Here is a 21,313-nt window from a genome sequence, read left to right on the forward strand (position 1 = left end):
AGTCCCGGTATGGGTGTACAGGTGAGGATCTGCAGCTTTCCTCAAGTAGCTGAGAACAGCAGCATTTCCATGGAGAGACAGATAATTTCCTTCTCAATTGTTACCTTGACACAAGAAAGTTATCACAGCTCCCCAGTCTGTCACTGGTCTGAGGGAACAGGAATTTGTAAAGCCAGATAGGGGTTTTAAATTATGGGAACAGAAAACAGTTGCTTTTTATGGAAAGTGAGAGCGAATGCCCAAAGCTGGATTTCCTCAGGGAAAGCAGAGCAATTATTTTGTTGCTACCAAGGTGATACCAGGGTGTTTTCTTCCTATTTCTAGTCCCCTAATATAATAAAAGGAGCTAATAGCAGCAAGATGTAGGAGACACCCACTGGTGAACGCTCTAATGCACCGAGCTAAATCAGGTCCTGTGCAAGAGGCCATGCAGGGTTTCTCAGCAGTGCAGAGCAGAGGCCTGGGGTGCCACAGCACAGTGGCATTTCATGGCATCACTCCACGTGTGGTACCAGCCAGGTTACACGGGACAGCGTGTGCCACTCTGCACCACCCCCAGCCCTGCCCAGGGGTGCCCAGCCTCGCTGCCAGCCCTGCACTTCCACAGGTGCAGGAAAACCCTTCCTGGGGTGCAGGAAAGGACTTCTCTCCCTCCCCTCCTCTCCAGCTGGGCCTGGCAGCTGCCTGCAGGTTTCTCAGCACGGCATGGAAGGCAGCAGTGGCATGAAGGGGCTCTGTGGTCTCTTCCAGCCCATAAATCAGGGCAGCAAACAGCCCTGCTGACGGCCGGGCTGCAGTCTCGGCCTTAACGATCAGAGGGAGCACTCTGCAGCAGCAAAGTGAAAGCAGAGTGTAATATTTATTTACTGAAAGGAACACAGGCTGTTTCCTACTTCTACAAGTCCCTTCTCATCAGGAGAGGCTTTTCACCTAGCTAGAGGAACTGAGCTCTCTCCTGAGATCATTGCATTTTTGGATGGGAGCCGTGGCACACCACAGCCACTGCCTGTTCCTCGCTGGAGCTCTGTCTCCAGCTGTTGCCCCGAGGCTGACAGGCTGCACTCCATGAGTCAGGGATACATCTTACCACAGGCTTTACAGCTTGGGTTTGCTTCCAGCCAGGGAGTTCATCTGCTCTGCTCAGCTGGTGGCGAGCTGCAAGAGCACTTGGGTTGAGTTTATTTATTGCTGAGGGCTCCTGGGATGCCACAGTTTTACTGATTTACACCCTTGGAGAGAGGTGACTCGTTTTCTGGGAGACATCCCATATGGCTGAATCACCATGCTCAGGGTTACTTTACTGACCCTGGCAATTAAGAGGACATTAGAAAGCCTTTCCAAAGGGAATCACAGCCTTGGGTGATCACATGGGAAAGTGCCCTCCTGGGGGGGGAGAAAACCCTCGAAGAAAAGAATGTTATACTAAGAGCAACAGATCTCAAGGCCAGGAGAGGCTGTGAGATCATCTGGTCTGGTCTGTCCATCACAGTCCACTCTGTGGCATCCACACTGACCACTGGGTGCGAGTACCTGGTGTGGCAGCATCCCGTGCAGCACCATCCCCTCTTCCTGTCAGTGCTTACAGTCCATCATCTCTGCTGTGCATATGCAGAAAGGGAGAAAATAAAGAAGATTTTGGTGTGTCTCTAACTCTCTTGCCTCCAGTGTCCATCTGGCAGCTGGTGTTATGCCTTTCCACCTGCCTCTGGTGGTTTTCCTCTGAAACCCAGCTTTCAGCTATTGCTCTGTAGCCCAGGGACTGTACAGGGCCAGTTTTCCTCTGCATTTTCCTGAAAATGTGGTACAAAGCCTGGACGAGGTGTTTCCCAGCTGAAGGCAACTCACCTGCCCTGCTCACAGCCTCTGCCATCCGTGGGTCAGATCAGTGCAGCAACACTTGCCAGCTAAATTTCATCTTTCCCAAGAACAGAGCAAAGTTTGATTCACATCTCTCCCCTCCCTGCTTTTTTTTTTTCTTTTTAAACTATTTGATCCCCCTTACCCAGCCTGTAATCACTTATTTGAACAGGCCAATTATCCCACAGCAGCTCATGACACTAATTACAGTACAGTTCTCAGCAGGGGAAGTCGCCAAGCTCTCCCACTCATTAGCCAGGCTTCCTCCATTGATACAGCAGCAGGCTTTACATTTCTTCTCTTCACATTCATATTCATCTGGTAGGCTTCAATTTGTTCTGAATTAGAGCTTGGCTTCCCCAGTGCTACTTAAAGCCTTTCTACCTGGAGGGCAATCCAGCCATAAGGATTAGCACCTCTTGCCACAGTCTTCCCACTGTGTTTTGGAACCCATCATTCCAAAACCCCCAACCTTACAGAATCATATCAATTATATAGTAGTTAATAGATTACCTCCCGTATTTTCTTCTTTACTGTCTGCAGGCTGAACACTTGGATCTTTCATTTCTTCAGTGTTTTTTCCCTCAGATCCTCCTTTTGATCATGCTACCCCCGTGGTACTGATCCTGAGGAACCTCTAAACTGTCCCAATGAGAAAAAGTACAATGGAGCTACACTTGGGAAAGCAGCACAAGCCCCAAGCCTTTCCAGCTGTCTGGCAGATACTTTCTCTTTAGAGGGCCCTTTTTAAACCCAGATTGCCTTATTGCAGTTGGCTTCCTTAACTTCACTAGTGACTATCACCTGCTGCCTTTTGCACATGGCTTTGATTTCCTGCATTGGCCCTTTTGCTAAGCAGCTCTTGAAAAAAGAGCCCTTGAAGAGTAAGGGAAGGGCCAGCACTCTGAGGAGGGACCAAGTCTGGTGACGGCCAGGAGATCCTGCTGTGTGGGTTTAGGCTGGGTGATTTGACGTGCAGCTCCTGCACACAGGGCTCTCCAAAATCCAAGGGTATGATGTAGTCCTTGGGGTTTTAAACACCCGCTCACGTCTTTCAAAGGCACGGCTGCTTACCTCAAAATTACTTCCTTGGATTCAAGTGCATGCTCAGGTTTTAGGGGGCCTGGCTGTCCAGCCCTTCAGCCTGCTCACCCACTCCAAACTCTTTCTGCCCCTCTCAGCAATGTTCCCCAGTGCTCATTCCAACATCTCAGTTGGACCTGGTACTCTCCTGGAAGCTGCCCCACAGTGAAGGAAACAGTGTAAGGTCAGGAAGCTGCCGAGTTACTCCTGGCAGAACCTGGCACTAGCACTAGTTCTCAAAGCATAAATTCTGAGGGCAAAATGAAGTCTTCAGCCACTTTCCCCACCTGGCAGTAGCAGGCTTCTGCTGCTGTGGTGGGACTGGTTTTCTTCTGGCCATCACCCAGGAGCATTCGCAGAACCCACCTGAAGCTCAACAGCCCACTGGGCTTCTCAAAGCAGCTCAGGTCCCACTACTTGGCCTCTGCAACATCAACCTCCCTGTGCTCGGCCTCCAAACAGCTTTTCCGCACATCCCAACCTGTTCCTCTCTCCCAGCCAAGTCAGCCTTCTGTGGCCCAAGTACAAGCACCAAGGTCGCCTGCTCAGCCAGCTGTGAGAATCCTACCTCACTGAGCCCTGCAGGAGCCAAGGGTTGTTTCCCAATCCTTCCCGTGGCGGCTTGGCTTTTCCCTCTGTGCTCACCATCACCATCACCATCTCCGCAAACCCACTCTTGATGTCACACCCCATTGCTCCTCTTTGGGGAAGGAAATGTATCAATTTTTTTTTATTCCCCCCACTTCTCCATTTCCATCCCAGTCTTACTGCAGTCTGTCAGACTCATGGCTCTGCTTTCAGCCCTGTTCCTCCCTTCCTTGCCCGCCCTCATCCCGTGTGTCAGACCCCGTTTCCCTTCTAGTGGGTAATTTGACTCCAGCTGCTTCGGAGACTATTTATTTTAACAGGTATATCCCTCAGTACAGTGGATTAATATACCTGCTTATCTCTTCTCCCAGAGATAATTTTGTACATTGTAAATTCAATAGGGGAAGGGAAGTCAAAAGCCAAAGGAATAGGTTTATTTTTCAGTGCTCTCTGTGGAAGGCCCTGCAAAGGTACATTTCACAGCACATATATAATTGAACAGATGATGAGTGAAGCAGCTGGGGCAGTGGAACTGAAGTCAAGGTGCTGTAATTTGTCGAGGCAGTTTACTGGTATGGCTGGAAATCACTTCCCAGCTCTTCTGCAAAAGGCTTCCTGTAAACCAACACATTTTCTTACCAGTTCGTTGGCTCCTGCACGCTGCTTTTTGTTTCCTATTGTTTCAGAGCACCAGCAAATGCACATTGTGCCTCTGGGAGGGGCAGGGGCTGGAAGCACAGGCATGTGCCATTTCTTGTTCTTGGTGTGAACACAAAAGCCTGCAGGGAAATTTCCCTGCCTTCTCCCGGCACTGCCCCTCCCGTCAGCGAAGGGGTCAGGGTAAGGTCTCCCGAGTCAACTGAGGTTTTCGAGTCAATGAACAGAGAAAACTGGTCTTGTGTTAAGAAATTTTTATTTGTCCTTTGGATCTGTAATGTAAGCACATAAAATTACAAGTGGAAGAAACATCATGCCACAAAATTGCATAGAATTTTTACAAAAATGTGAATTATGCCTCTGAAACAATCATAGATTGAGGAACCGAAAAAATATGTACATGTTAACTGGAATATTTCATCCTACTCTGAAAGCAAATCATCAAGGACTAATCAATCACAGACACTATTAATACAATGTACAAGAGCAACACTGATTTCAAAGAAAGGCAAGCAATGATGTCCCTTTAGTTATCTGTCAGTGAATGTTTAGCTAATACATGAGCATTAATTAACATAATTATGAACATGTTAAATCTAAAATGTCTGGCCTTCATTAGAATTTTTAAAATTCTGCTTATACTGCCAAAACCAAGCTATTTTCAGTAGTGTAAAGATATCTGAAGTGCACAACCTAGTTTAATATAGACAGCTCTATTCTATACAGCAGAAAGTCCACAATACAGCATTTCCACACATTCAACACGGAACAAGGCAAATACATAAAAGGCACAAGACTTGCACATCATAAAGACCCTTTTTTCATTATCTTACTCTAGTTCAAGTAATATCAATATTAAATGATAACGGTTTCACTGAAATAGTTTGAACGATGCAAGATGTACAGGGTTACACACTACCTTACACCTGCAGAAAGTGGCACTGTACAGATATAAAAAAATGTGAGGACAGGAAATGGTCAAATACAAACGTACTGTAAAATGACTACAGCTGATAGTATATTTAACCCAACCAGTATATTTATTTCTTATTAAATATAAATAAAAGGTTAATTAGTATTTATTTGCCCAAGTTTCTTTGAAGACTGTGGCGAAGTCCTGGCTCCCCTGAAGTCCACAGGAACGTCGCACTGAGATTCAGAGGAGCCACGATTTTACCAAAAAGACTGCACTGTACAACGGTTTCTGTAATGCAATAGTTTCAGTTTTAGCATGAACACTGCTATCAGTTTATTCCCGTAATAATTTAGACAATACGTCATTTTAACTTTATAAAATGCAGCATTAAATCTCGACTCTACATTTTCAATGAGTGATTAAGATTGATTTCAAAGTGCAAAACTAGGATTAGCAGAGGAGTCACCTTTCCTAGCGTTAAGATGAAAGTCAGATTTTTGAATTTCATGTGCACTGATTTCATCATCATAAACTAGAACAGTTTAATTCAAAATATGATCTCCAAACAGTGTGCAATTTTTCTTTCTTTCTGCTCTAAGTTTAAAAAGGAAACATCAAAATACTGCTTGTTTTCCAAGATTTGAACTTATATATATATACACCATTATTCAACTGAAAACTTAACCTTGGTTTGTATTTTATTGCTTAAATTTAAATAAAATAAGTTACTTTAAGTACTAAAATCCTGAGGGAATGGAAGTAAGGTAACTGTTAACAATGTGTTAAGATGCCTCCCTCTTAACTGATTGCTTTCTCCGATTGCTGTTTAATGCTAAGTAAGGCCCCGATCTTGCAAATGTGAATGTGAATGTTACTCCCAGCCCAGCTCCTGAGCCCAGCGGTGCAGGAAAACACAACTTTGCAGGATCAAGTGTCTTGAGGCCAATCTGGGGCTCCTGAGCTGGTTTCTCCTTTGCCCTAAGGCACCTCCACCAACGGCCGAGGGAAGGATCGTGCACTGGCCCCAGTAGGAATCCGAATCTGAGATGTTTCATAACTCCTATTTCTGTTGGGATGGGAATCCAGACAACAGCATGTCTTTACCTTTTCAAATATCCTGACTTTCACAACGTCTCTCTGTCGTCTGATAGAAATTTCTCAGAATGTGCTGTTACTTCTCTCATGCATATCATACAGTACACTAACTTTGATTGTTCTTACTTTGACAAGTCAGTTAAACAGATTCATACACATTTTTAAATAACAGTGGTCAGGTTTTTATACTTTGCTTTTAAATTTTAGACCTTAGTAAAACTGAACATCAGTCTTAACAATAATGGAAGATTCTGTTAGATTTCAAATACTGTAGTCCTAAACATTTTATAATCCTATCAAATTCAGTAAGATTAAAATATGATACTTAAAATCAATACTTTCGAGTCTGCAAAATATATATCAAATTTATATTCTAAAACTACTTTGATTTACAACACTAACACCACAAAAAGAGTTCTATGATTCCATGATTATTCTATAGCAGTAAAACCCAGATGTTAGCTCTCGGAAAGATTCTCTCTACTCACGGATCCCTGAAACATTCCATTTGGCCAAGAGACCACATCAACTTCAAATAGAAGCATGCTGTGTGTGTATATGGACAGATGTGTGTGCACATATAGCTATATATATATATACAAACATATATGCACTCACACGGCGTAACAGACACAGACGTACACAGACACCGACAACCTCCACGCGGATTCTTCGCTCCGTTTTCCTCTCGTCCCCACAGTTCCAAGAAGTTTCAGCAGCAAATATATGTCTCTCCATGTGATAAACATAATTTCAAGACAGCAAGCCACCAGTGCTTGCGGAGCTAAAAAGGATCCAATGTTTCAGTGCAAATGTAAAAGGATGGTACAGCTGTCAAGGTGCAGTTATAAAGAAGGAAACAAAATATGAGTAAGTACTGTGGTAATATTCGCCAGGATCTCTATAAGTTTGGAGCACTTTGCACTGGCACTCCAAAAGGGAATCTGCACACATTTGTCTCTGTACAATACACTGGTCTTCATTAAACATTCTTAACAGTGAACGTGGCCAGAAAATTACCCATTGTAAATTGGCAAAAAAAAAACCAAACCAAACCAAACCAAACCAAAAAAAAACCCAAAACAAAACAAAACAAAACAAAAAAAAAACCAAAAAAAGAAAAATAAAGAGAAGAGGGAGGGTAAGGTATTAATTTTCCCATTACAACTGCACTAAGCTTTAGAATAATAATCAGATGAAGAATGAGAATGAAGACCTTTGCAGAATACTTTTTATAAAATGCTCCTTTGGGGAAATGTGCACTTGAATGCAGATTCCTCCTGCCTCCCGAAGCGCTCCGGTGGCAGCTGACCCCGGGAGAGCAGAGATGGGCAGTTGGGAATGGTGCGCCCTGGCGCACTGATTGTTTCTTGGGCAGTTAAAAAGTAGTATCAAACACTTTTTCTTGATTATCTTCTTCCAATTCCTCCTCACTTTGTGGAGGTTTATGATTTGATTTTCCACTGTCAGATGCCAGGGAAGAGGGGGCAGAACTGTGGTCTCCATCTTCACTGATTTTCCCTTTCATGGCTTCCTGTACGAACTCCAGAATTTCCAAAGGCAGTCTTTTGAATTTGTCTTGATATTCCTGATCAAGTTCCACCTGCAACTACAACAAAAGAGACAAAGCTGTCTTCAGGTGTATCTAATGTGACCAGCGCTACAGGATGGGGAAAGTACCACACCAGGCAGGAGGGGAATCACAAGGCATTTCTGCACAATTCAAGAATGTATTCCCTTCTTTCCCATATTGGCACCACGCATCCAAAGTGCCTATTAATTTCCATGCAGTCATTGCAAAGCTGAAGGAACGTGCAGTCATAAGGCTGGTTTTGGGTACCATCCTTGGGTACCCAAATCCTTCGGATACATGTGGATTTTACCGTACTGGTGTCCATACTCCCACTGGCTTTGACAAGACCCCATTCAGGTGTAGTATGGATCACGGATAAGCCTTTGAAAGAGCAAGGCCTTCACTGAGCTTCAGGTAGTTAATCACACATCAAACACACCACAAACATTGCTCTGAGAACAATAAAACAACTTTTGCCAGATTTCTTGGGTTGGAGAAACCATTAGGAAAAAGTCAGTTGTCAAAGGGAGTCAGAGAGGGAGGGAAAACAAGTTAAATTGCATTTCTTAGGGCTAGATCATGGAAAGTTACATTATCGGATTAATGCAGAACGTGTCTTGGACATTACTGGGGAAAAAGTGTCATATCATCAACAGGATGCAAAAGGCATGCAGAAAGAAATCTGGCTATCAGTCTTCAGGAAGCAGTGGGTCCTTTCCCAGTATTTATTTGTACAGCCTTTGTTTTTAGTGCCCATATTAGGATCTGCACGATCCATTATTTAAAAAACATTAATGTGTATGAAAGTTTCAACTGAAGACAAAGCCAATTTTTTCATCATGACCAGTATGAGGGCAGCAGGAAGCAAAAAGGGTGAGTTCCAAAGCCAGACCCGCTCCGTCTGTCCGTTCATCCATCCATCTACCCACCTTCTTAAAAAGAGGGAGTCAGGTTCTGCTAACTGTAGCTGCAGCAGTTTTGCAATAGTTTCTTAGGCAGTTGTGTTCTCAGCTATGTATTTTTCCAGGATTTCCAGGATAAAGGTGCTAGGAATTCTGATCCTTCAGCTCTAGGCCTGAGTCTATCCTATGCAGTTTCAGGTCTCCTTCACCCCACTGCAACAGCTCTCAACAGGCAACACAAATTCTCACTTGCACATTAGGTCCTATCCTAGTCTTACCATCCTTGACCTGTCCACACACACCATGTGACTTTATCAGTACCCCTCCCTCTGAGCCCTGCCAATCCCATTCCCCATGCTTCTGTCCTGGTTTTCATCCTGCATCTCTGACTTTATTTTTGTGAGGCCTCTTCTCCTTTCTCCTGATGTGCAAATCAATGTCCTTAGCTCACCCGGTCTAGTTCTACATTCCTTAATTAGACAAATTCTGCAGCTTTTCTTCCTCAAGATCTAAGATCTGTCTTTTTCCTTTTGGCTTCCCTGCTAAAGCTCTTTTCCTGCCTTCTTTCTGGCAGTTTTCCTGATGTCCTGGCCTTGGTTTTCTACCTCAGATAAAAACCAGGTCTGAGGCACAAATGGTTCCACTAAAACACACCCTGCCTCTAAATCTGTATTTCTATCAACTAGAAATACATCACTGTCACTGTGGTAGTTAATCATTATCATAACACCCTTCTTCTTTTCCTGAACCCCTTTGAGTCCTGGCTTTATGTCTAGACACAAATTTCTAAAGGGATCCTCCTTTTGTCTCCATTTTGCAAACACTTCCACAAGTACAGGCATCATCAGAGGAACAGTGCCATAGGGTGGCTGGTGGAGGAAACTGAAAAATGATGCTGATCATCCCTCACTGCCCTGCTCACCACAGCCCCAGGACTCCATTCCTGCTGCCCAGGGAGCTCCTCACTCCTGAGAGATCACATCCACACTGGCTGGAGTGTCGGCAGCACGGCACTCACATAGGTCATACTGCAAACCCAAAGATTCAATTCTAGGCAACAGGTCTTCCTTCATGGTGCAGTCGTGCTTGGGGTTACAGTTCATGGCTAAATACCTGCACTGCTTAAAAAACAGCAGTGTCCAAGCCAGAGATGAGCTGCTGCATTTCCCCCACCTTGTTGTAGTACATGGCATTACTGAATTTGTGAATTTTAGACACCTCAGGTATAGAAGAAGCTGTGTAATGTAAGTCAGGAAAAAGTCTCATGGCTCTCAACTTCCTTCAGAATCTCGATTTGCTTAATTAGGTTTAAGAGCAAAAGAAATACTTGAAATCCCTCAGAAACTGAATGTTATCTGAACCCAGTGCAACCATAAGCATGTTGTTAGATAACAATTGTGTCTAATACTCTCCTCCTAAAGTGCCTCCAGTGGCTAATCCCCCCTAAGTCGAGCATTTTATAGAAATGACATGAATCTGGAGCTACCTTTCTGTCTCCACAGTCAGTCTATATAGATATCTAACCATGAGAAGGTTGAAGTTAGTTGAGCAGGAGCAGACAGCAGACAAGGAGGGTTGATTAAAACTGCATCAGTGTGTAAAAATTAGTTTTCTTTTCGATTCCAAAGGCACTGTCAGTTCTTCCCCTTGCTCAGCGTCTGACAAGCCCCTCAGATCCCATCCATTCCCTGACCCCCAAGCTACCACACAAGGTTAAAGAAACAGGTTGACTGCTTAAAACCAGCTGGCCTAAAAAATCCAGCTGTTTTTCTTTTAAAAGCCTCAGTATCCTATTTATTCTGTGGCTTTACAGGGACATTACAGTTCATGGCAGTGAATGGAAAGCTGCCCTCCCAGCAGCAGCAGTAGCCACACACATCTCTCATGTGGCTTGCTGATGGCAAGACAAGGGGGCCCCATACGGGGAAAACCTCTCTGCCCAACCAGCTCCTCACCAGACTCCACCCCAGGGTGGCCTTCCCACTCAGTTTCCTGTCCTCTTGGGTTGCTTCCCATCACAAGTCCACCTACCCCAATTCCTCTGCTCTCTAGCTACTCAAGGTGACCTACACTTGCTGTTAGGATTTTGGAGTCACACAAGGGGGGGGAATGAGACCGATGATTAGACAGGCAGATTGTTATCTGGACCACTGTCCTCATTAACATGTAACAGCCTTCTCCCTTCTGTTATCTCACTACCTGCCCTCTTATAGATCCTCTGTCCTCTCTCTAACCCACAGCAAAAACAACATGAATGTCACCTCCATGTAGCTTTAGTGTCCCACAGTTGGACATTATTTCTTGTTCAGATAGATCTCACCCCCATGTACTTTAGTGACAGGCAGTGAGTTAATACTTTAAAATTTAGAGCCATCAGTAGGTGTTTGCAATGGGGTCCTTGGGGACAGATGAATGTGTCAGTCACTCTTGATGGCTGTGGCCAGAAGCTCTTGAATGTGTGCTTCCATCTACCTGCCCTGTAATTTTTTACCTGACAGCACAAGTTAAAAAATGCCAGCTGATGCTCACATCAGCTTTGCACAAAAACTGCCCTGGACAAACACCACCATCTGCACCTCGAGTACAGCCAACACAGCCCTGAGCCGAGGGGCAGGACATGAGCAGGGCTTTACAAGTGAGCAGGGCTCCTGGTGGCCAGCCAGCTGCCCAGCTCATGGACTCACGTTCCCTCCCAATTCAAAGGGCTCTTCAGCATCCTCAGCTACAGCCGCCTTCCAAAAAGGGTCATCAGTCAGGGAAAGGCCTTGCAGTCCTTCCTTGGAATGTGGGAGGGGAAAATTATTATGGTTGTTCAGCTTAAAGCAAAGAAAACACACTCAGAAAAGAAAACAGATGGTATTATTAAAACTGTTTACATTTATATTTGTACCTAGCTGTTATTATTAGAACTACCAAATGAACAGCATGAATAGCACTAAAAGCAGACTGTGATCAATAAAGGATTACAGCAGCAGAGGTTGTGGGTTTAGACACTCCTGACCAAGCCCCTGTAAACTCTCGCATGCTTACAATGTGATCCAATGAACTTCTGTTTCTACCAAGAACCGAAATAAAGCGGTCATGTGGCAAACGCGGCGTGCTGCCAGCACAAGCGACCAGGAGGGCTTCAAGGCAAGAGGTGGACACCCCGCTGGCCCACACAGCCCCGGCTCCCCCTCACCTCCTCCCCGCACTCCAGCAGCCCAAGGGAAAGGGAAACTGGGGGGAAACACGTCCAGCCCACCTCCCTTCCTGCAACACCTTTGAAGTCCTTACTGTGAGCGCTGCTGTTCCTTCCCGTTGCACCCTGAGAGTGGCCTTTTGGAAGTCACCAATCCAAGGCCTTTCCAAACAGTTCTCCCTCTCTTCCGTCCCCACACAGCTTGGGACACCGCATGCTTGGCCTGTGGCCTCGTAGCATCCTTCTCCTGCTGTAACATCTTATCTGATGCAAAACCAACCCACTTCCACCCGCACTGGGATTCATTCCAGCTCACATGGGTTTTTAAAAATATATTTGCAATTCAAAAATAATGTAAGGGTCACTACTTAAAAAGCATCCCGAGAATTAATCTTCAGCCAAAGATGTTTTGAGAAAGTTATATACGAAATACAACTGGTTACACATTTTGGTGAAAAAACCCCACCAAAATACAGTTTTGTTGAATCAAAAACATTAATTATGGCCCTATTTGTTCTGATGAAGTTCTCCCACTGCAAAAATTTGATATGGCTCCAAATCAGTCACTTTTTTAAGTCTCAGATTTTTCCATTCTGCTGGGAGTTTTTCTCTAAGGGCAGCATTTGAGTTTTTTGTTTCTGTTATATCTCCTTTTAAATTTATCTTATTTTGTTTTCCTGATCACTTTCTTTCCCTGAATGATGCAGTGAATTATGAATGGAAAATTATTCAAATATCCTGGCTCAACAATTTAGGTAAAAATAGACTCTGAGGACTAAATAGTTCAGTATCTCCAACAATCTCTGACATTTCCAACAGCAAACTCTTTATTCTCAAGCTTTTTGCACTATTTTTGAGTTAGGATTTCAAATGTGAGACATTTTAAAGTTGTGCTATTTCCCCTTGGGGCAGAGCGCAGCAGAATATATAAAAAATTACTCTTTTTGGTATTTGATTGTTGCATTTATTCACCAGTTGAAATGTGATACTCGTTTGTATCTATAATTACTCTGGCACTACCCACATGCAGGATATTATTTAATTCCACATAGACAGTGCCTGTTCTTTTTGTTTTCCTGATGAGAAACTCAACTGCATTCATTTCCTCTGTGCAATTTCAGCAGAATGTATTTTGACAAGAGGCAGTAACTGGTCACTACACCATGTGTAACAAAAGGGGGGCTGCGACCTCTCCAGGGAATTTCTGTTTAGCAAAGCTCCCGTTTTCCTTATCACGTGTCATTGGAAATGTTTATTTTGTTAACACCAGCAACACTGATATTTTCAGTGGGCAGTGAATCCACATTGCAAAAGCAACACTGGGCTGGGATTGGGGCCCCTTTCTCACTCCTCCCCTCCTTCTCTAAATCTAGTAAAGCTACAAATACTTATTTTTCTTCCTGCAAATATTTGACCCATGTGCCTAAAGATAATTTTAAATAGAGGATTTGGGGCTTTTAAGCCTGCATCAGACAACAAATATGCATAATGTCAGCGACCTCAATTTAGCTTCCAAAATAGCACATAGAGGACTCCCAGATTAAGGGTACAGAGTAAAAAGGCTGCTGTTCTTCTGCTTTTCATTTTCAGAGCTTACTTAATTAGAAAGCCATTCTGGAGGGATACAGCATTACAAGACATATGAGTAGCAAGAACTGTTAAAAGCAGATGGAGGCTCAGTAACAGGGAGAGTGAAATTGAGGAACAGAGCTCAGGGATCAAGTGATTTATAGGCAGCAATTTTTGTTTAATTGGAAACAGTAGGAGTTCCTTATTAAGGACCATGTTATTCCCTCCACTAAGCAGATTTGTGCTGGGAAGGCAAAGGAGTAACCACTGCTCAGATGTCCTCATGCCTCAAGGCCACAGTTCCTCTGCAGCACTTGGCTGGAGACGGGGACTTCAGGAGAGAATGTGGGGCTTGAGGGGACCCAGGACTCCCCTGCAGGACCTTGCCACAACTGGCATGCCCATCTCTGCCCTCTGTCAGAATGGCCCTAAGACAGCAGCTGGGAACAGCAGGTCCTCGGGAGGCTGTTTGCCCAGGCCTGGGAAAGGAGTTAATTCTGCATGTGCTGAGGGCACCTAAATGCTCCTTTTTTCTCCCAGTGACATCAAGCAAGTGCATAAAGGAACCTGCCACCATGTTAACATTTGGGCTTAACAAAGCTTTGGGACAACATTGCTAACCCTGTATTCAGGCAGACAGGGTTTTATCTCAGGAGATGTGGGAGTGCGGAATCATTAAGGAGAGCCTAAGGGCACTTGGTATCTGAGGTGGCATGAGGAACAGCACGGCACCAGGTAAACAACAGCAGGAAATGTCTTCATGCTGACTGGAAAGCTCTGGTTAATGACTCCTGTCCTCAGACAAGGACATCTCTGCATTTTCCAACAATGGTTACTTTCCAGACCATGAGAGGCACCAGGCACACCAATTCCCAGATTCCTTCTCTGCCTCCCCACCTGAAGGTGATGCTCCCCTAGCCCTTCCCACAAGGTCAAACCCATCAGGCCGATCTCTCCGCCCCACAAAGTCTCCGTGCTGTTTTCCTGAGACCAGGGATGCTGGCTCAGCCATGGTTTTGACTGATCTGCTTTTGCCCCTCTGCCTTCCCATGCCAACAAGCTGCACAGTCCAGACACTCTCCTTGGAAAAAATCACCAGCAATCACCTGAAGTGCATCACAAGCCACGGAGTGGATAACACATCCTGTGTTATCTCCCCTTGTACAGACACTCCCCCTCCCACTGCCTCCCTTATCTGCCATGTTTCAGCTCAGTGTCTCTTCCTATTAAAGCAAAGGTGATTTGCTCTGCCTCCCCGAGGGTACAACAAGTCCCCACATAAATGAGTCCCTTTAATATCTGCTGTCTCAAGGCACTAGACTGTAACCTTGGGGCCTCCATCAATCTGTGTCTCCGCCTTTATTAACTGCAACCTCAATTAAACCAATGGGACCGTGAGGAAACCTGGGACCCGGGCTCCTGGATTTTAACACTCTCATAAGGCAACTCATATCTACCTTCTGTATAGAAAACCAACATTTGTTCCAATAACTGATTCAAAATAAATGTTTGGGTGGTGAGATGCCCATCAGTGCTGCCCAGGTTATACACATATACACCTGTTCAGTATATCTGCTGAAACCTTCTGGGTTAGAGAAGGTCCTTACAGCAAAAGCCTAAACCGGTGATCTTTTCCTTCTGGCAATTGTATTATTAGCAGCAATTTCAGATCTCTTGCAATTTCTTTAAAGAAATTCTGAATTCTGTAGGAGGATTTTCTTCACAGTAACTCTTGTTTCCCGTTTCTTCAAAAGTACGGTAGTTTATTCTCATGCAAAGCCCTGCTCTGTGCCTTGTAAGCTGCATACTTGGAATTACTCCTTGTTCTGATGATTATTTCATGAAACAGTTTGCTTTTTTGGATAAAATGCTTTCTTAAGCTGTCAAGTGGCTCTTAGGTGATTCCATAAATGTGTGACCTGTGCACCTCATGATGCATATGAATAAAAATAATTTGAGCTAGAATGAACAGGAAAAAAATCCCCTTTCTATGGGCGTTTTAAGGCTAGATTCTGAGATTCTGTTCTTTTTCATCATCACTAGAGTAAGTTATCTTCACTGTAAGCAAAGGAGAATCTCCTCAGTTTCAATGCAGTAAATCCAGAGAAATTCCCCTGAAGTCTCATCTATCGGCAGATACTGCCCTTAGTTTATTGGGGTGGATCCAGGGTAAATAGCTGGAGTGACAGAGCTCAAAGAGAGCTTTTAACTGGTCCTTTCCTAAAGTGCTGACCATATTTTGGATACTGCAAAACAAACGAACAACAAAAAAAATCAGTGCAGCCAATACTGTCTAACAAGTGATTTTTTTCCACTTCCACGATGCCTCCAAGGCAGCCTGTAAACAGGCAGCTGACTGTCCAACAGCACAGGCCTTCCAAGAGTAGCAGTACTGTAATTGTCATCTCAAGAGGTCATGACAGTCCCTTGGAAACTCATTTCAAATGACATCTTGAGGTTACAACAGCAACAATATATTCCAGAAATATTTCAAACCCCGTATGGATCAGAGAACGCAGGACTCGGAGCTGTGCAGCACCACGGCAGCAGAGCAGGATGTCCCCAACGGGCCATGGAATCTGCAGGGCCACTTAATATATATTGTGTTTTGCCTAAAAGTGGTGTTGTCCCTCAAAGTGAAAGATTCTGGTTATTTTTGAAAGAGGAGAGACAAGAAAAGAAAGTTTCAAGTGCTTAAGGCCTCCTGTGTGAGGGCTCAGGAGCTGCTGAAGTACAGATCTGAAAAAGAAGGTGGTGGAACTCCCAGCACAGCTTTTGGATCCTCACCTAAACTGAACTCTGGGTTCAGTTTAACAAAGCACTGTCCAGTCTCTCATCTCCACCTTGCTAATAGATAATTACAGCGTTGCCTGTGTCTGACTCTTGGCAGGACATCTCTAACAGGTCCCATCATTATCTAAGAAAATTCCCTCTGAGCACAGAGATTTCTCCTCCAGTACGACAATGAAAAGGAAGTAAATAATCTATTTCTCTGTCTCCCTCCAGGGGCATCACTGTGCTCCTCAAAGGAAAAGGAACAGTTCACCCTGTGATTAAGTCTGGCACCTCCTTTCACTGCCATACCCTGCTCTGCCCTTCCTGCTCGGCCCCGACTCTCGAGCCTGTTTCGAGTAATAAGAGCTCCAAACACACACTGAGGGCTGTGCATCTTGAGACAGCACCTTTCTTAAGGTACACACTCACTGTAATTCACTGATAATTGTCAGGGAGCTGCACGGAGGTTTAGAAGCAAGCCATCATTAGCTCAGAAATAATCACACTGATAAAGCCTCTGCTGCAACTCTGAAGTTTACCTTGCAGTGACTGTAGCTCTCCATGCGAGAGAGCCTCTGCAGGATGGAGCCTCACTGAAAAGTCTGCTTGGAAAATTACTGAGCAGCCAGTCCTTCTCCTAATATCCTGTTAAAAATGAATGTTTTTAGACTAGAAAGCAAGCGCACTCTGAATAAAGATCAAAGCCTTAGAAGTTTCTTTGAAAATCTTTTCAAGTAGTTGCAGTTCTGTAATCCCTTGTAACAACGAAGGCTATTCCAAAATATTTCCTAACTCATTAACAACATGAACCTGGCTTCCTCTTTACTATTTGCAGGGACTTTTGCATTGACTCTCCCCAAATAATGAGCCACTTTAGTGACTGACCCATTATTTTTTAACATACCAGGCTAATGAAAAAAATCCATTCAGAACCTGGCAGACGTTTAACAGCAGAGACAGAGCCGCTATCCCTCATTTTCCATCTTCCAGAAATGATGGCTTAGTATTTTGGCCTTTGTACTTCCAAGTGTCAGGGAAGTTTGGAGGCTAACAATGACAAAAAGCTGGGACCCAATTCAAACTTACGTGCTGATGTATATGTTCATTATTATCTAATGACCATCAAATGGAGATGTATCATTGCTGCTGGGGACTCTGAGTCTGGTAAGTTCATGGCTGCTCTCTGTTTATATACTGTGATTATCTTCCTATCCCTCTACTTCCACCATGACTTCATCCATATATCCACACTTCTCATTGTTTCATGCTGTATTACACAACACACTTGGTTTTTTTTACTTGAGAAGCGAAGTTAGTGTAGAATTTTAACTGCAACTATTACAAACTTTAGAGCTTAACGTAAGAGTGACTCTGCCCAGAGGTTCAACCTAATTAAAAACAGCCTGAAGGTTTTTACTTCCTGATACTACAACGAGCTTTAAAGGAGAAAACCCTCCTCTTGTCGTCTGTACTGCTGTTACTGGATTAGGCAGTACTATGCAATGGGAGGTTAATGGAGCCATCCTCATGATGAAGTTCAAGGGATTAATATTTCAGTTCAGTTGTTTTCATTTAAACATTTTCTCCAAAGTTCATATTAATGCTGACTGCTGCAAACTTAGGCAACTCTCTAATTACCCATCAAGTTTAAATGACCCATGCAGAAAACTTTATTTCAGTGATGTTCAGCAAGCATCCCACAATGCAAAAATTGACATATAAGGTAATTTCATCAAGCCAGACCAACAGGACAAAGCCCATCCCACTGCTGCCCAGAGCAGCTTGAACTCATGCCTGGTAAAGCACATACCCAAAGTTCACTTCAGTCTACAGCACAGCGACTAGCTTTAATGGGGTTTGGACCTACAGTTTGGATCTACAACCACACAAGTACAGATGCAAACTGACCAGATCAAGTGAAGGAACTGCTGGCACAAAAGGGCATGAAGGGCTTGCTCCTCACCCAGCAGAGATCTGGGAATAAACTGCCTCAAAATAAGTGGTGCAGAAGTTGTGTTTCAGTGGCTCAGGGTTTTCACCTGAAAATCACTCTCTTTTTCAATTTAAGCAAACTGCAAGGCGCGAAGGAGTCTAGGAAAAGGGACCACGTTGCTGCTTAAAATCCAAGCCTGCTCCAACAGACAAGAGGTAACAACTTTACACAGAGAAGGGCAGATGTCTTTCTCACATCCAGACCTTGCTCTCTTTGTGTACAACCTGATCTGGGTTTCTGTCCAGCACCTGAGCTCCATGAGGAAAGGAAACTGCTGAGGGTGTTTTTCCCTCCTAATGCTTATTCTGGGTGAGGAACTGCCACCCTGCTCATGCTGCAGCCCAAGCAGCCTCACACCCTCTTCTCTGGTGTGGTGGGATATGTTCAGTGAGCCACTGTGACAGAAAATGTGTGTCACAGTGCCTGTGTGTCTGTGCCATGGAACACTTTCCATCTTGCCAAGCAGCCGGACATCTGAAAGTCCTCTTGAACATATCTCTTAAAGATACTGCCATTGACTTCTGTGGCCAGACCTTGCTGTTGCCAGGAAAAGGGATACACTAATTCCCTAGAAGCCAGCAGAGACAGGAGGGTAAGGGACACCACAACTTAAAGCTACCTAGAGAATGCGTTCCTCTGGTGCCTCCTGTCCCCACCGAGCTCATGCATGAGAAGGTCACACTGGGGCCTCCCCCACGCCTCAAGCCCACTACAGGAACCATGAGCTTTTCCACTGTGAGCTGGATCTGGTCCCTGGCTTCTCTCCTCCTGAAGTTAATACAGTTCATCGAAGTCGAGTTCATCAGAGGGTCAAGCCTGAACTGAGATGAATCTCATGGAACTTCACTAAGCCCTTTGCTTTTTTTTCCACTGAGAGGCATGCCATCAAAATGTCTATCATGATCCCCCATGAGCTCCACTTTGTTTTTAATCTGATTTCATTTATGGGTATCACTATCAGTAGCTTCTCTCTTGGAAAAGTTTTGCACCATGCAAAACCTTATTTAAGAAAAAAACATTGGCAGTAGAACAAAACCTCTTTCCATTACAAGAACTTATCTTTTTAGTGCTCTATCAGTGTTTTATTATTATTTCGGTACTTGACATCTTCCAAAAGCATTAAAAAGTTCTTGAGAGGTCTTACAGCTTTAGAGTGTATTCTCTGATGCCAATTCTGATCACGATCTAGTTGAAGATAAGTTTAATAACCACTAGAAAAATAAAGACCTTTCATAAGTGATCAAGTGATGTGAAGAAGCAGAAGAGTACTTTAAAAACACACATTTCTCGCTTTAGAGCCCTATTTTAAAAATGTGTAGAGTACACATCTCTGTTGGGGATAACAGAAATTCATCTGGAACTTAGGGAGTATTTATTTCAAATTATGGTATCGGAAATGAATGAGATTATTAACTTGCAGAAACAACTTTTAGAACAAGGACTATAAAATGTCATCTTTTCCCCATCTCATGGAAATCTATTTAGAACTAGAGAAGTACAGACAGACATTAGATTTAGTGATGGTGAGTGAATAATAAAGTCATCTACTACTCTAAATAACAGTAAAAAGATTATTCTGAGTTAGTTACAGAATTATTCCTAAAAAATTCTTATCACTTATGTTATTTAAACTTTCTTACATATCAATTAGTTTGAAATAATAAGTCTTTAGGCTATCCATTAATTGCAGCACTGTTGGCACGATCTGTATTTAAAATTATGCAATGAAAATTAAGCTGGAGCACCAAGCTGTCTTGGCTAACAAAAAAGATTTCCTCAGCCCTTCGGATAGAGAAGGAGATAATGGGGGCACTGAATTCACAGGAGAACTCTTTCTCAGTTTACAATTCTCTCCTGTCACACATTGACACAGACTGTGGAAGCCATAAGCTTAAAAATCTTTGTGTTGAACTTGCAGTGTTGCTTTTCCAGTGCATCCATTTTCAGATCGATTGGCACGGCTGCTCTCAGGCAAAAGGGAAAAGAGCTCCCATGATTAATGCAAAGGAAAGGCAGCCACCACACAGAATCTGGAGGAGAGCTACTTCAGGAGATTCTGCACAGGATAATTACAAATGCAACCAATGGGGAATTTAAATTGTTAAGTTACTCTTTCAGAAGTCAGGGGGAGGCAGGCTGCAGAGGAATATCTGGGCCATACAGCAGGAGAAGACACCAATTTTAATCTCCCCTGCTGTTATGGCTCAAGGCTCTCCAAGAAGCCTCCAACCCACGCTTTTAAGTCTTTGCAGAGCAGATCTAAGGACAACTGAATTTCTCTTGTCTGGTCTTATTTTGCTTCATGGACACACTGAAGCTACACTTTGGCATTTGTCCCATTTGGGCTGGTTCCTGCTGGCACCTGTCAGAGGCACAGCAGGAACTGCCATGTCTGGCACAGCAGCACTGACCAAGGGAATGGGGTTACTTTAGAAAGTGCAGCCATTCCTTGGTAGGTGTTGTTTTCCTAAATCCTCCATGCCTGCAGCGCAGAGAAGCCAAAGATAACGTCAGCTGGTTCAAAGAGATCTTGGGAATGGCATCTTCCTGCCATAGAAATTAGAATAAAAGCAGCTGAAATATTCGGATGGAGGGAACTATAGCTGGGAGAGAGACTTCTTTAAATCAGCAGCTCACTCCCTGTCAGCCTCTGCCAGCTCCACCTGCAGTTCCCTGTCTCCTGCATCCTATGGTTAATTGTACTTTTAAATAAGGAAAGGCAGAGCATCCTCCTCCTGATACTAATAAGCTATAGGGAGCACACAAGGGTGAATACTGAGTCAATCCTCTTGTGACAGGTCTGTGTGCTTGTGGATGCTATACACACACATGAAAAAGGGAAGACATCTGAATATTTTTAAGTACATCAATATAATGACTCCACTGACATAAACATGGGTTTTGTGGGAAAAAAATCATGTTACTGAAATATTCATACAAAAGATGCAGTTTGTTCAGGGAGGACAGGTACAAAAAGGATCTTTGGTGAGGTATCTATCAAAGACCTGTATTGTTTTGTGATCTCCAGCACACTGTGGAGAGGGACCTGCCCAGGGTCTCAGGGCAATGACAGAATTGGACATGAAAACACACCCTGGGCACTCTGACGGATGACTGCGTGCTG

The 21,313-nt window shown here is 44.0% G+C and overlaps 1 protein-coding gene and 1 long non-coding RNA gene across 4 annotated transcripts in view; one reads left to right on the forward strand and one right to left on the reverse strand.

The window, feature by feature from the left end:
- Positions 1-21,313, forward strand: part of LOC108449351 — a 101,885-nt gene that overhangs the window by 34,909 nt on the left and 45,663 nt on the right. The gene's annotated exons all lie outside the window — the stretch shown is intronic.
- The window catches only part of PLCB1 (phospholipase C beta 1), a 243,390-nt gene continuing 229,793 nt past the window's right edge, over positions 7,717-21,313 (reverse strand). The window contains exon 32 of the mRNA XM_017745250.1: positions 7,717-7,805. The gene's annotated coding sequence lies outside the window, so the exon portion shown is untranslated. The remainder of the gene's footprint in view (positions 7,806-21,313) is intronic.

The sequence above is a fragment of the Corvus brachyrhynchos genome, unplaced genomic scaffold (genome assembly GCF_000691975.1).
Source record: "Corvus brachyrhynchos isolate BGI_N302 unplaced genomic scaffold, ASM69197v1 scaffold69, whole genome shotgun sequence".
Classification (NCBI taxonomy): Eukaryota; Metazoa; Chordata; class Aves; order Passeriformes; family Corvidae; genus Corvus; species Corvus brachyrhynchos.